This window comes from Schistocerca serialis, chromosome 12, assembly GCF_023864345.2.
Source record: "Schistocerca serialis cubense isolate TAMUIC-IGC-003099 chromosome 12, iqSchSeri2.2, whole genome shotgun sequence".
Taxonomy (NCBI): Eukaryota; Metazoa; Arthropoda; class Insecta; order Orthoptera; family Acrididae; genus Schistocerca; species Schistocerca serialis.
This window is the reverse complement of record NC_064649.1, coordinates 67,558,875-67,574,928: the sequence shown is the minus strand read 5'-3', so window position 1 is coordinate 67,574,928 and position 16,054 is coordinate 67,558,875. Positions and strand designations below refer to the sequence as shown.

At 43.9% G+C, this 16,054-nt stretch overlaps 1 non-coding gene across 1 annotated transcript; it reads left to right on the top strand.

Moving 5' to 3' along the window:
• The first annotated feature begins 993 nt into the window (after positions 1–993).
• Trnas-cga (transfer RNA serine (anticodon CGA)) lies at positions 994–1,068 on the top strand. Its single transcript has one exon. It is a non-coding gene; the product is annotated as a tRNA-Ser (tRNA).
• Positions 1,069–16,054: the final 14,986 nt, after the last annotated feature.

Sequence of the window (16,054 nt, the reverse complement as noted above, 5' to 3'; positions counted from 1 at the left end):
CATGGATGTGTGTGATGTCCTTAGGTTAGTTAGGTTTAAGTAGCTCTAAGTTCTAGGGGACTGATGACCGCAGGTGTGTAGTCCCATAGTGTTCAGAGCCATTTCACTTATCTTCGGAACAGGCAAAAGTGTCTAACCCGAAAATGTACGTGACGCCGACGATGAATGGAAAACAGTGGTGGGCGTTCCTCGCGGGTAAGGACCGGGGCGTGTTTGTGCGGCCCCTCCCAGTTTTTGTAGCGGCGTGCATCTGGCGGCGGCTGGGGAGCTGACAGGGCCGGGAGACGAGTCCAATATGGCGGCGGCACGGAGGGTGCGTCCACCCCTCCCCGCCGTGGCCAACTGGCTCCCGTCTGCGCGAGATGAGGGGTGCGCCTCCCCTGTTGTCCGAGAACAGCTCGCGCCGTTCTTTTTCCGGCGGTTCATCGCATTCTCTAACAATTCTCAGAAAAGCCCGTGACCCCTCCCAGATAACATCCTGCCGACGGCAGTTCGCTGTACCACGGAAGAGTACATCTCGAGGGAAGAACACGATACTCATCGTTCTTTGCCGAATACTTTTCCATGAAGGGGTCTTTCGACTATGGAGATACCAAAACAATATAGCACAAGAATGAGATTTTCACTCTGCAGCGGAGTGTGCGCTGATATGAAACTTCCTGGCAGATTAAAACTGTGTGCCGGGCCGAGACTCGAACTCGGGACCTTTGCCTTTCGCGGGCAAGTGCTCCACCAACTGAGCTACCCAAGCGCGACTCACGCCCCGTCCTCACAGCCACAGAGTTTTAATCTGCCAGGAAGTTTCATATCAGCTCACACTCCGCTGCAGAGTGAAAATCTCATTCTGGAACCCGCCCCGGCTGTGGCTAAGCCATGTCTCCACAATATCCTTTCTTTCAGGAGTGCTAGTTCTGCAGGGTTCGCAGGAGAGCTTCTGTAAAGTTTGGAAGGTAGGAGACGAGGTACTGGCAGAAGTGAAGCTGTGAGCTGTCATGCTTGGGTAGCTCAGTTGGTAGAGCACTTGCCCGCGAAAGGCAAAGGTCCCGAGTTCGAGTCTCGGCCCGGCACACAGTTTTAATCTGCCAGTAAGTTTCAATATAGCACAAATTTTGTGTCAAATCTCGGATGAGCGAACAGGGTGAATACGGATGTCAATGGATGGCTCTGAGCACTATGGGACTTAACTTCTAGGGTCATCAGTCCCCTAGAACTTAGAACTACTTAAGCCTAACTAACCTAAGGGCATCACACACATCCATGTCCAAGGCGGGATTCGAACCTGCGACCGTAGCGGTCGCGCGGTTCCAGACTGTAGCGCCTAGAACCGCTCGGCCACCCCGGCCGGCAATACGGATGTCAGTTACTGTATGTCACTTGGGACGGCTTTGCGCTATAAGAAAAGTAGGAAGGGTAGATGGGTGCAGGAGTGATATGACAAGAGAGAAATATTGACACATGAAAATTTAATACGTGACTTGAGGATAAGGGAGCCAAATGATTATCGGACCTTCCCGAGGACGAACGCTCACCTGTTTTAAGTACAAGTACTTACACTTACAGTTGTAACTACAGCTGCGTAATATTTATTTAGGTTCAATTTTAAAAATACAAGCACACACGTTATTTAAATTGCCGAAAAAACTTTACACCTTGCAAAGTTCACGACACCAGGACACCAAGGTGTTGGATCCGGTATCTCGTCAGCACGCGTTACGCTTTTCGACGCGCTCTGAATTCATTTCAGTTCAAAAATGGTTCAAATGGGTCTGAGAACTATGGGACTTAACATCTGAGGTCATCAGTCCCGTAGACTTAGAACTACTTAAACCTAACTAACCTAAGGACATCACTAACATCCATGCCCGAGGCAGGATTCAAACCTGCGACCGTAGCGGTCGCGCAGTTCCAGACTGAAGCGCCTAGAACCGCTCGGCCACTCCGGCCGGCACCGAAATTGGTAGCTTTAATAGAGTGACATACAGCTATTGTGACGGAACATGATTTTTCAAAAATGTTTGAAACCTGTAAATCGCCATTTCCTTAGAGCAATACGTTCTCTTCGCCATCGTCTTCGCTTCACTCGCAGACAAATTGGAAATTTGTGGTAAGGTCTTATGGGACCAAACTGCGGAGGCCATCGGTCCCTAAGTTTGCACACACTACTTAATCTAACTTACGCTAAGGACGACACACCTCCGTGCCCGAGGGAGGGCTCGAACCTCCGGCGGGGGAAGCTAAGCGGTCCGTGACTAGACGGTGCAGACCGTGACAAGACGCCTAACACCGCGCGGCTGCCCCACGCGGCAACACGCAGACAGAGCCGTGTTCCAAAGACAGCTTCTCATGAAAAAAATTTTCTCCTCTCAACGCTTATGCTAGTTGAACTAAGAAATGAAAACTGACTGAAACAAACTTCGGAAATAGCTGCAAGTTGAGTGCGCGCTAGTACCCGCTCAGTAGCAGGTTAGAACAGCTGAAACTGGTCGGCTGACTTCTTCGACAAATACGAGAAACGAAGAGAGGTAGCAATCATTTCAGAGCGTACAGGACTCCCCCACCAGCAGAATCGGTTTCTGTTGTTGATAAGTCTTCCGGGTTATATGGCCATGGTCCATGGAATTCTTCTATTCCTAACGTTTCGTCCAATACTACGTTGGACATTCTCAGAGGTATGGCTGGTCCTGCTGAGTCCTGCCGACTGGCGAGTCGGCCGTCATAGAGCGGCCTAAATACCGAGGAAAGTGGGCGTGGTCTAGCTTGCACATAGTAGCAGAGTGAAAACTAGTCAAGGGTGAAATGTAACTATCGATAATAGTCCGTCACAGATAAAAATCACTTATCGATTCTGTAACGACACTGTCCATATCTCGCTTAATTTCAAGGCCTCTTCTTTTATATTAAAATTATCTTCATACATATCTTCTGGTAAACCTTCCGGGATGTAAGGTCGTGGTCCATGAAACTCTTCAGCTCCTAACGTTTCGTCAAGAGCTGCGCTGGACATCTTCAGAGGGGTGTTTCTCCTCCGGTGAGTCTTGCCGGAGGAGAAACACCCCTCTGAAGATGTCCAGCGCAGCTCTGGACGAAACGTTAGGAGCTGAAGAGTTTCATGGACCACGACCTTACATCCCGGAAGGTTTACCAGAAGATATGTCATCCGGTCGTGAAAGCCTTCATATTATCTTCATACAGTCGTGGATAATAATTCGTGTTAGCACTTAAAACTGTAGTTTCAGAAAATTAAATTTTCTGAAACTACAGTTTTAAGTGCTACCACGAACTATTATCCACGACTGTATAGGGAGGCTATTGAAATTTATAAACATGAAGATAATTTTGATAGAAAAGAAGAGGCCTTGAAATTAAGCGAGATATGGACAGTGGCGTTACAGAATCGATAAGTGATTTTTATCTATGACGGACTACTATCGATAGTTACATTTTATCCTTGACTAGTTTTGGCTCTGCTACTATGTGCAAGCTAGACCACGTCCACTTTCCTCAGTATTTAGGCCGCTCTCCGACGCCCAACTCGTCAGTCGGCAGGACTCAACAGGACCAGCCATACCTCTGGGGATGTCCAACGTAGTATTGGACGAAACGTTAGGAATAGAAGTATTCCATGGACCACGGCCATATAACCCGGAAGAATTATCAACAACAGTACCATCCGGTCGTGAAAGCCTTCATTGTATGATTAGAATCTGTTTCGTAAAGCCGTATCTACCACGCGACCAGCCCCTCTGCTCTTGATGCTGGCTTTGCGGTTTTGTCAGCCGGGAGCGAACCAGCAATACTGACACAATTCGCGTCTCTTTGTAGGGTGCACCGCAGCTGTCTACCTGGGCGCTACAGCTGAGGCGCCTGATAAATGTACGGCCTCTTTGAGTGCTATTGGAGTCGGTGCTTTCCCCAGGAGCACGTACCTCTCCTGACAGTGACAAAACTTCGCCTTCCCCGCGAGATCCATCGCCAAACAGCGCAGTGGCTGCAGAGGTAATAACACAAAGGTGCAATCTTCGTCTAATGTAATTTTGGTGTATTGTGGCTCTGAAAGACAGATGCCTTGGGCTGCTTTAAAAAATGAAGGGGCGGGTGTCACAGGAAATCTCTTACTGTACGCAGAATGTCGACGTTCCAACATTTTCCCACACGCATCCGTGAAAAGGGAATCAAATGTTGCACATTCAGCGTTGCGGAGTACTTCGTGACTGGTTACTTCCCATCTGTGTTCATTTCATTTCCCACAAAGATAAGAGAGAAGGTAAATAAGTGATGTAAAGGTGCATTTATAAATGGCTCTGAGCACTATCGGACTCAACTGCTGAGGTCATTAGTCCCCTAGAACTTAGAACTAGTTAAACCTAACTAACCTAAGGACATCACAAACATCCATACCCGAGGCAGGATTCGAACCTGCGACCGTAGCGGTCGCGCGGTTCCAGACTGCAGCACCTAGAACCGCTCGGCCACCCTGGCTCTTGTATCGCTAATAGTTAGCTTATAATCAGGGAGAACAAGTTGATTTGACCGTGTATCTTTAATACCCCACCAAAATGGCATCCCGTCTAAAAATTATTTTCACAAAAAACTTCTTCCCGCTTCATTACGTAAAAGACAGCAGTGTTGCACTTTCAGAATCCGACGGCACTGCAACGGCTCTGCAAGGGGACATAAATCCACGAGATCATCTCCTCATAACAGGTAACAAGAATTCCTACGTGGCGGCTCACTAAGTCAGTTCAAGGATAGATTGGCTTAATTAACGCAAAACTCTGGTGGGAAAGCGTGTGCAGTTATACTGTCCGCCTCTAATACCACCACATACGGACTCACCGGCTAAACTGAGCCATTTCTGAAGGGTTAGTGCGAGTGGGGGGTTCTTGCAATCTGGATTCGAACATGGGACTTTTGTCCTTCGTAGGTGGCTGCTTTTGCCTGCAAAAAGCAAAAGTCTAGATTCGAATGCTGGTCCGGCACATAGTTTTAATCTGCAAGGAAGTTTCATATCAGGGAACATTCCGCTGCAGAGGGAAAACTGATTCTGAAAAGTACTGCGCAAATGGCTCCAACTCTGCGATGCATCTTTTAGCGTTAACTAGTGAACTTTACGGTCTAAATGGTTCAAATGGCTCTAAGCACTATGGGCCTTACATCTGAGGTCATCAGTCCCCTAGACTTAGAAACTACTTAAACCTAACTAACCTAAGAACATCACACACATCCATGCCCGAGGCAGGATTCGAACCTGCGACCGTAGCGGCAGCGTATTTTCCTTCAAAGCGGCCTTATCTGATAAAGCTTGATCACTTCGCCTAAGTACATCTTCGGGAACAAGTGGATACAGGATTGGGAATTGAAATAAATGATGTACGGCGGCTCTCCCCAGACTTGTAAATTCTCGAAAGCAGTTGGCGTGCTGGAAATTTCAAGCCGCTGTTAGCGTGTGTAGCGCATAATTTTCTGTTACTCGGCGCGACGAAGATTTACGGTTTCAGAGCGCTAAACGCGGGATTTATGCACCAGCTGTAAATCAAAAGCAGCCGCATAATCAGAAACCGATGCTAGCTAAGGTTGCGTGCCTCAAATTGTTTCCGATCACTGCCGAAACAACCTCCTACGCGAGGCTACCGAAGGACGACGGCCTGAGTTGTGAACGATGACGCGATTCCCACTAATCGCCCCGATAAAGGTTCTCCGTGTTTTGAATTTACTGTTTATAAGACAGACGGCCTTCACATGTTTTTCACTCAGAAACAATTTTTTTTTAAATTCGTTCTTTCCATTAACTGTACGCTTAATGAGGGGGTCTCACTACGAAACTGAGAACGAGTATACAAATGAATTGAACTGTTCCACTGAGATTTTGCTTCAGTCAACTGATCAGACACTGCATGAAAAAGGACGATATTTGAATCAAGCAAAGCATAAGGGTGTGTTTGGGGCAATGTATTAATTTCAGGTCGAGAACGACGACATTACTGAGCGGCGGAACCGATACCCTGTTGAAGATTGCCTATCTAACAGCTGCCAGAGGGACCAAAATTTGATTTTCGATATCCGTACATATAACAAAAATGAATGTTTATGTATGCATGTGCGTGCGTCTTTCCCCACACCTCCTCCTGAACTAATGGACCGATTTCAGCCAAACTTTGTACATACCCCCTCACTATCGGGCAGCTGTCGCTGTGGGGGTAAGAACCACCTACGTATCATAGTTCAGTAGATACGATGCCATAAACAATGAGATGCTCGTGGTTTTTCTGCAAGATTTAAATTTAAAAGACATGAGAAGTGGTTCTTATCGACTGCTGCTCTATTAGTTAAAAATCTAATTGTCTTCCCGTGTTATTACAAATACAGCGTGGTGGTTTAGTATTAGTGGCACTTGGAACAAAAACTTTCTTCCTGCTATTTTGTTGAAAACTGAAATTTTTTACGCTGGCTGTGTACAAAATACGAACTGATTCCTACAAAGAAGGAAACCGCCATCAGCCACGGTTAATGATGACACTAATTTACACAAACAGTGTCGTTATCGCTTCCTAACCGAAACGATAGGTTAATATTAAAAAAAATGTTTCAAATGGCTCTGAGCACTATGGGACTTAACATCTGTGGTCATCAGTCCCCTAGAACTTAGAACTACTTAAACCTAACTAACCTAACGACATCACACACATCCACGCCCGAGGCAGGATTCGAACCTGCGACCGTAGCGGTCACGCGGTTCCAGACTGAAGCGCCTAGAACCGCACAGCCACACCGGCCGGCTGGTTAATATCAAAGGCTATTAAAATTTGTATTAAATTTTTTGTTGTTTGCATTAGCTGCTGAAAAAACAACTGTAATATAAACGTGAACTGCCATTCACCTGTCGATTCTAAACCGATAAGGGCGCTGTATGTGTAAATAAATAGCGTTATCAACAGTGGCCGATTGCTGTTTTCTTCTTCGCAAGCCGCGCGGGATTAGCCAAGCGGTCTCAGGCGCTGCAGTCATGGACTGTGCGGCTGATCCCGGCGGAGGTTCGAGTCCTCCCTCGGGCATGGGTGTGTGTGTTTGTCCTTAGAATAATTTAGGTTAAGTAGTATTTAAGCTTAGGGACTGATGACCTTAGCAGTCAGGTCCAATAAGATTTCACACACATAATCACCTTCTTCGGGAGATACAACTTGCAAAAAGTTTCTTATTGGCACTGAGAACCAGTTTCCTGGTACGGCGCTTATAACGTTCTTAATATAATATTTATTTCATCCATTATTTTTTGAGGTGGTGTGCTGAGTAGCATAATACTGTGATATCAGAATGGCTTCTAAATTTTTATGGTTCAAATAGTTAGAAATACAGTTCCTTTTCCTCATTCTCGCAACAAATGCCAGATATGACACTTACACACAAACCTCCAGATGTCAGACACTCAGACCGGTATCAAACGTTGTGTGTCGATACAGTGTCAATCAAAACACGGATTTCGTTAGTGCTGTGTGCTGTCATCCAGTAGAAGATGCGTAGAAGGTAATTAAAAGTAACACCAGATCTCTGAGTATAGTGAACCCGCGTCTGTGAGCTGTAAATGTCCTTTGCTAGGTCCCGAGCCGGCCGCGGTGGCCGAGCGGTTCTAGGCGCTTCAGTTCGGCACAGCGCGACTGTTACAGTCGCAGGTTCGAATCCTGCCTCGGGCATAGATGTGTGTAATGTCCTTAGGTTAGTTAGGTTAAAGTAGTTCCAAGTCCAGTGGACTGATCACCTCGTAAGTCCCATAGTGCTCAGTGCCATTGAAACATTTTGAAGGTCCCGAGTACGATGATGGTGACTTTTTTCTTTTTAACAATTTACACGTGTAATTGTTGTATGAGAGAACATTTTTCTGACATGTAAAAGGACGTTTCGGAGTTTGTAGTACTGTTCTTTTGGCAGTCTTCTTTCGCTTCGTTTGTTGAAAGTAGCAAACCTGTAACGTCCATTTGTATAGATAACACTACACCTATCTACACAAATGTACTCTATAGGTTTGTTCCTTTCAATTAACCAACCGAAAGCAGATTACCAACAGAACAGTGCTACAAACTCCGAAACGTCATTTTATATGTAAGGAAAATGCTCTCCCATATAACAATTTCACATGTTGTTGTTGTTGTTGTTGTGGTCTTCAGTCCTGAGACGGGTATGATGCAGCTCTCTATGCTACTCTATCCCGTGCGAGCTGCTTCATCTCCCAGTACCTACTGCAACCTACATCCTTCTGAATCTGCTTAGTGTATTCATCTATTGGTCTCCCTCTACGCTTTTACCCTCCACGCTGCCCTCCAATACTAAATTCGTGATCCCTTGATGCCTCAGAACATCTACCAACCGATCCCTTCTTCTAGTCAAGTTGTGCCACAAACTCCTCTTCTCCCCAATCCGATTCAATACCTCCTCATTAGTTATGTGATCTACCCATCTAATCTTCAGCATTCTTCTGTAGCATCACATTTCGAAAGCTTCTATTCTCTTCTTGTCTAAACTATTTATGGTCCATGTTTCACTTCCATACATGGCTACACTCCATACAAATACTTTCAGAAACGACTTCCTGACACTTAAATCTATACTCGATGTTAAGAAATTCCTCTTCTTCAGAAACGCTTTCCTTGCCATTGCCAGTCTACATTTTATATCCTCTCTACTTCGACCATAATCAGTTATTTTGCTCCCCAAATAGCAAAACTCCTTTACTACTTTAAGTGTCTCATTTCCTAATCTAATTCCCTCATCATCACCCGAATTAACTCGACTACATTCCATTATCCTCGTTTTGCTTTTGTTGATGTTCATCTTATATCCTCCTTTCAAGACACTGTCCATTCCGTTCAACTGCTCTTCCAAGTCCTTTGCTGTCTCTGACAGAATTACAATGTCATCGGCGAACCTCACAGTTTTTATTTCTTCTCCATGGATTTTAATACCTATGTTTCCTTTACTACTTGCTCAATTTCACATGTAAACTGTTAAAAAATCGCCTTCAGTGAGTTTCGAGCTCGGGAGCCATAGTAGACGATCTGAAGATCTACCAGCTCACCCACCAGAAATCTTCACATCAGAACCTCAGTTGGGACACACTCTAGTTGTGGGGTTACTTTTAATTACCGTTTACACACGTTCCACTAGATATAACACTCAGCACGAACTAAATCGGCGTTTTGGTTGGTACTCTACCGTCGCACAATATTTGGTACCGACCTGAGGGTCGGTCGTCTGGAAGTTTGGGTGTTAGAACGTTTTCCCTTTTCACTCTACATATGTTGTGAAAGATTTTAGGAGTTGGAAAAATCGAAAAAGAGGACGGTTTCACCTCACAAATTTAACGTCATAGGACAGGTGGGAAAGGGCCCGTGCCTTAATAGACTGAGGGCCAGACAGTATGAAGCAGAGCCGTGTCTTGTAGTTAGGCCTAGCCCACGGTCAAAAAAGAAATGGTTCAAATGGCTCTGAGCACTATGTGACTTAGCTTCTGAGGTCATCAGTCCCCTAGAACTTAGAACTAATGAAACCTAACTAACCTAAGGACATCACGCACATCCATGCCCGAGGCAGGATTCGAACCTGCGACCGTAGCGGTCGCTCGGCTCCAGACTGTAGCGCCTAGAACCGCACGGCCACCCCGGCCGGCAGCCCACGGTCAGTGACTGTGTCTTGGAGCCAAGGCCAGTGACCGCAATGACAAAACATCGCTGCTCGCTACCTGTACGCTTTCTGAGGCGTTGTCCACATGGGGCGAACGCCCTGCTATTCTTTGCAAAAGTCGCCCCGCAGAGAGTCGCGCTCACCTAATTCGGCTCCCCTGTTGCGAGGCCCAACTAAAAAAAAAAAAAGTGACCAGTGACCTCGCAGTGTGGGCCTGCGCTATTTTTTCGCCTCTTGTGTGCCTCAGGTGACAGGTAAGCGAGCGGTCTCTGCCCCCGCGCAGTTCCGGAGAACAAAAGGCGCACTGTATTGTTAACGACGAGCTGCGTGGGTGGCTCTGCGGCGCTAGACAAAACCGCGGGTATTGGTGCGCACCCCTGCGGCCCACCCTCACTGCCCTACATTTCTGGGGCAGTTTACAGCGATTCTCGCTTCCCGGCAAGGGGGAGTTGGCCCGCGCTAGGGGTAGCTGCTGCCCGGTTTCCGGGGACGGACTGGGGGTTGTCGGCGTTGCCGGTACGGACTTCGGAGGTCGGCAGATGTCGGTCGGTGGGTCAGTTCACGCCAGACAGCTTCCGAACGAGCTGTGGCGCTTGTGTTTCTGTGGAGGGCGACTGTTGCCAGCGCAAAGCGCGCTGTCGTTCTGTGTTATACAGCGTACTATTCCAGCAAGATTGTGACGAGACGCAGAGATCGCAGGTACGGTGTGAAAATCATTGCTCTTTACGATGGCAGTGTACCCTATTTCGCGGAGAAATCATTCGAGTGCATTAATCAAATAAGTGACTTCTCGGTCGTAAAAGTAATTTCGTCGATACCCCAATGATTTCTTATCTAGCTTTTATTTTAAACGTTATAGAGAGTGTATCATAATAGAAAACATTGACACAGGTGACATTATATAAGAAAAAACTAGTTCGCGAAAATCATCAGCTGTAGAACTAATTTCGGGAGTACCGCAAAGGACTATGGGCTTTATTGCCCACATTATATAGGGTGTATAATAATGAATAGCGAAAAATGACTCAGATGGAACTGTTAATGAAAACAGTAACTGTTGTGTTGGCAGAAGAGCCAACACTGTGTTATTGAGGAGGCTGAAATGCACGCGTTTTAGCTCACGCAGGCTGGCGTGAGGAGGAAAAAACTATACTGACGTGAGGTCTGGAACATCACTAGGAATTAGAAGTCAGAAAGCGGACGTAATTAGTTTGATACTTAACTTTAATCCATTAATGATGAACGTCGCTCTTGACGGTACATGATTCACAATCTTATCTGTTCAGAATACATTCTACTAACTGAATGTGGCGCCTTGCTAGGTCGTAGCAAATGACGTAGCTGAAGGCTATGCTAAACTGTCGTCTCTGCAAAATGAGAGAGTATGCAGACAGTGAACCATCGCTAGCAAAGTCGGCTGTACAACTGGGGCGAGTGCTAGGGAGTCTCTCTAGACTAGACCTGCCGTGTGGCGGCGCTCGGTCTGCAATCACTGATAGTGGCGACACGCGGGTCCGACTTATACTAACGGACCTCGGCCGTTTTAAAGGCTACCACCTAGCAAGTGTGGTGTCTGGCGGTGACACCACAGTGACTTGCAAAAACAGCCGGGTGTAAAAGGCATTTCTAGAGTACCCCAGGAGACTGTTTTAGGGCCCGTCGTCGTTCACGTTACATAGGTTTTAACATAATTAACTGCGAAATAGGATACACAGGTACGATAACAGAAGCAAGTTAGTAGAAGCAAGCACTGAAGAGCGTACAAAACAGTAGCATACCACGTACTCAAAGGACATCGGTCCTGTATCCCCATTTCATTATTAAGCGCCGGATTTTGTTTTGTTTTATCTACATTTTTCGTAGTTTCAGTTGCGCGCAAAAAATTCAAATCCATCAAATTCCAAGATCGCTACCGTCCTGATTACACTTGAAAATACAATGTAGTTTTGTGTTGTAAGTCTTCAGGGATTTATCAGTTGTGTTAAAAGTTTCTTTGAGTCATTCGAGCTAAAACGGGTTCAGATCTGAGAATAAAAATATAACAATCAATTATTTAGTGCTTTTATCTAAGCTACGAGCTGCGTTCGCCCATATAAAAACAATTGATCTTCATCTTCTCAAAAGATAACGTTCTCGAGGACGTGCAAACAGATTTTGAAATGATAGATAGCTTATTGAAATACCGTATAATGGCATTCTACGTAAAATAAAATTATTTTGTTTCAGTAAACGGGGAAAAATAGTTATCGAAAAAAACTTATAACCTGCACCGAAACGTAACATACCTCTTTTCATTGCAATACATGCTGCTCTCTGTTATTATTTTTGTTCATGGAAATGTAATTTACATTATTGGGAAAATGAAGCATATTTTTGCTTTCATTAGCGCTGTTTTATCAGACTGAAACACTAAACTCCACCGAGATTTTGAAAACACTATTACTTTAAATTCCTACGCCCTGTAACAATAAACTTAGACAACTACTAGAACCTTCTATTTGCGCAACGAACCTGCTTTGTGTTGTGTGTTCACAGTTTTACATATTCGAATTTACGTTACGTTAAAAAAAATCTTCTCAATTTTCTTGATCAAATTAAAATTAAGAACATTTTTACAGAGGTATTAGGATGTGATAGTCGCCATTATGACAGATGATTCATTTCAGAATAAATAGCATTGATTCAGGGAAACATCATTGCCGTTTTTTCCTTGATTGTTTTCATTTTAGGACGAAAATTTGATTTATGTATTGCATCTTCTTCACAAAATTTTTTTTTTTTTAACAGCGGAAAAAGATTTACGTGCGATATTCTGTTCAAACTCGGACTTGATTTTTAATGTTTCCTCATCATGTTGGCCTTTAAAGGCTGATTTATTGGAGATACTAAACTCCAGTACGGACACGTAAAAGAAGAACGTAACTATCAAGGCAGGAAGCATATTTCGGCGTAATTCAATATCGAAAATATTTGGTAACTTTCGACAAACGAAATATCTGCAGGGAATAATATAACAATTGAGGACGTTAATTTCAGAGAGAAGGAATTGTCAGATATCATTCACTTCTTTGAAGGAATGAGCGTAAGGCAATATGTGCATTAAATTTTCTCTAAATATCTTAATAGTTCTGTTAACACCCGTCGTGATTTCTGTACCAATATTGAAGCGCTATCACAATGTTTATTATTGCAGATATGGTTCCCTATACCAGACTTTGATCAACATAACGTGATTTTTTGAATGTAAGTAGCGCCCTCAAAAAGCCGCTTGTACTATATTTCGTCGATAGATATAAAATAATTATAAAATCCTTACACGCGACGAATTATCTCCTTTCCACAAAATTATTTTGCCTACAATGATATGAGCCATGTATAACCGTATCACAGTACCAATGACAGAAAATATGAATAACTGTAAAAGGATGCATTACCATCTAGGGGAGAACATTGCTGATTTTCTTTTGGCGAAGATGTCCTGGTTTAAGAAATGTTATTTGTCTTTTTTAGGTTTCCGTAACTCAGTCACTAAAAACAGAATCGTTTGGAGAGTACTTTGTTGTCCGTCAGCCTACCCCTCTGTTAAAACAGCTTTTTGCTCAGGAACGGCTAGAGTTATCAAGCTGAAATTTGTGTAAAATACTGAGATCTTCGGTTCCTTGGCGGTATAAAAAATTCAAGCTTCGAAGTCACTGTAATTAAAAGGTACAGCCATTTTTGTCACTTAATTTGGATACTCGAAAACTCACAAATCGAAACCCACAGCGTACTTCCCACTAAAATAGAATAACGAAATTTAGTAAGAAGTAAAGTTTCGCGGTACAGGTAAAGGAAAAATCCGAAAATTGTTAATATGTAATTATAACAATTAAAAAACATTTTTTGCCATTTTTTGTCTGACTGTTAAGATCCTTTTTTTCTGACGAACGAGTAGAGGTATCAAGCTGAAACATATGTCAAATATTGAGGTCTACCGTCTCTTGGTGGTGTAAGAAGTTGTAGCTTGTAAGTCAGTGCTTCTGCGAGACACTGTGAATTACAAAGTAATCACGTAGTTGTAGAAGTACTTTGATACACGCAAACTTACTCATCAAAATTTGTAGATGAACTATATACATGAAAAAGTTTGTACGGAACTCTTAGCCCATGAGCTCTACTCGCATTTCCGTTTCCGTTTTTTAAATGTTTAAACTACCTCCTGTTTATAAAATCATCACTGCTTTCCAATTTGTGTTTATATTGTAAAGGTATCTTCTTGTAATGTTAAAGAAGACGTCTTTTATACGTAATGTGCAACATGCTGAGCTGACGAAACGCTTTCTGAAACATAATTACTATCCCAAACGGTTTAATCGATAGCTCTATAATACGTCGCAAAACCATTAAAATACGGTTCGTTAGACTTAATGAATACCATATGCGGGCAAGTTAAGCAGCAATAACTTCTGCTGAAACTCGAATTAGGGCCGCATTAATAAAAATGTCATTATTCGCAGTAATATACAATTAATTGACTGTGAAACTAATTTTCGCCCCCGTAAAAATCCGTTTGCGCGGCTTTCGCTGAAAAATGGCGTTTGTTTAATCGGTCCCGCGGCGGGGCGATGATATACGTTCGGAGGAAAAAAGTAAATAAATAAACGTGAAAATTAACAACAGAAGGCGAAATCCTCCGTGACAATTGTCGCGTGAGCCATATTTTATATGCCTGGTGGGTCGATTATATCTTCTCGCCTTAGCAGGACTACGGCCACGGTAAGTTCGGATGGAAAGGTAATCTGGCGTGCATCTGGAGACACGAAAAATTACCGCCGAGATGCGGGTGTGTATGTCAGACAGCATGCGGACAGCGGGTAACAGCCAAATACCACGATTTACGACCTCGGGAAATATGTCTGCGAACCAGATTAGTTGGGAGTTTAGGCATTCTCGCCATTACGGGTGATGCATTGCGGCGCCATTGTACCTAAAACAGATTTCTTACTTTGCTAAGGGACTATTGGAATATATGTATATACCAACGTTGAATTATAGAGGCTGTATTTTAGGAATAAGTGCTACTGCCAGTTGTCAGCAAAAAGAATTAATACAAACGTGTGAACAATTTCCGTTACCTTTATGCATCGGTATCAGAGTACAGATTCAAAATGTTCAATGTTCGCGCCCCCGCCCCCCTCTTCCCCCCAGTTATCTCGATATGTCTATTAGTGAGAATGGGCAAGTTGCAATCTGGTTCGTATTCGTTGTGGATCAGGAACTGGTTGCGTGAATCGCTTGATGGCAGAAGAAAGCAACAGGATCATGCTGAAAAATTAAATTGTAGCCTTCGATTCATTTGTTGGACAATACCACTTAATACTGAAACACAAAGAGGTAAAACACCAGAAAATGCAGGAAGCATGATGGTAGGAACAGAAACGATGAATACAATGAAGTACGCGGATGATGAAGGGTTGTTGGCGGAATCAGTGGAAGAACGGAAGTTTATAGTGGAGAGGATCATAAATGAGCAAATTCCTATCAAAGTGTGTTTGCGCAGGGATGTGAGCGCTAGAATTCGAGCTTTTTCTGGACACTGAATATGTTCAGGGGTGTCCACCACGCGGTCCGCGTGCGACCTAAAGCAAGTATCCAAGTGGCCCAAGAAGTGAGTACTTACCACACGGTCAGTAATTCCATACAGTACCATTTATAAAATTATGATCAACCGAATATTTTCAATCTGAAACTCCTGCCACACGGCGCTATTCTCTTTTTCTTCAGCGGTTATCGTTCGTTTCAATTGTATTATGTGTGGTCCAAAACCTCTCTCTTCTTCCAGTGTGGCTTAGGTAAGCTAAAAGATTGGACACTACTGGTTTACGTGTTCCCACTGGCGTTCTGAAATGAAATGCGTATTACAGCAAAGATAAGGAAAATGAACACACACATTTGTTTGTATGCCATCTCCAGTGGAGATTCTTCTCAAAGAAAAAAAGATAGCAACCCTAATTTTCTACGCATGATCTTGAGCATAATACTGTTGAAAAACATTATCGCTTACATTCAGACATAAGAATTTAAAATGTTTCTCTTCACTGATAATTTCATAATATCGTGACAGTAAAAGTTCGAATTTTACGCGGAGTTCTGGAACAACATCTGTATTCGCCACTTTTGCTGCAGTGAAATATTTTCTTTGTATGCCGTGGGTTGACACAACCTAGTACAGCCATTGATGAATTATTTACATTATATGCGACTTAACTTCTGAGATCATCAGTCGCCTAGAACTTAGAACTAATTAAACCTAACTAACCTAAGGACATCACACACATCCATGCCCGAGGCAGGATTCGAACCTGCGACCGTAGCGGTCGCTCGGTTCCAGACTGTAGCGCCT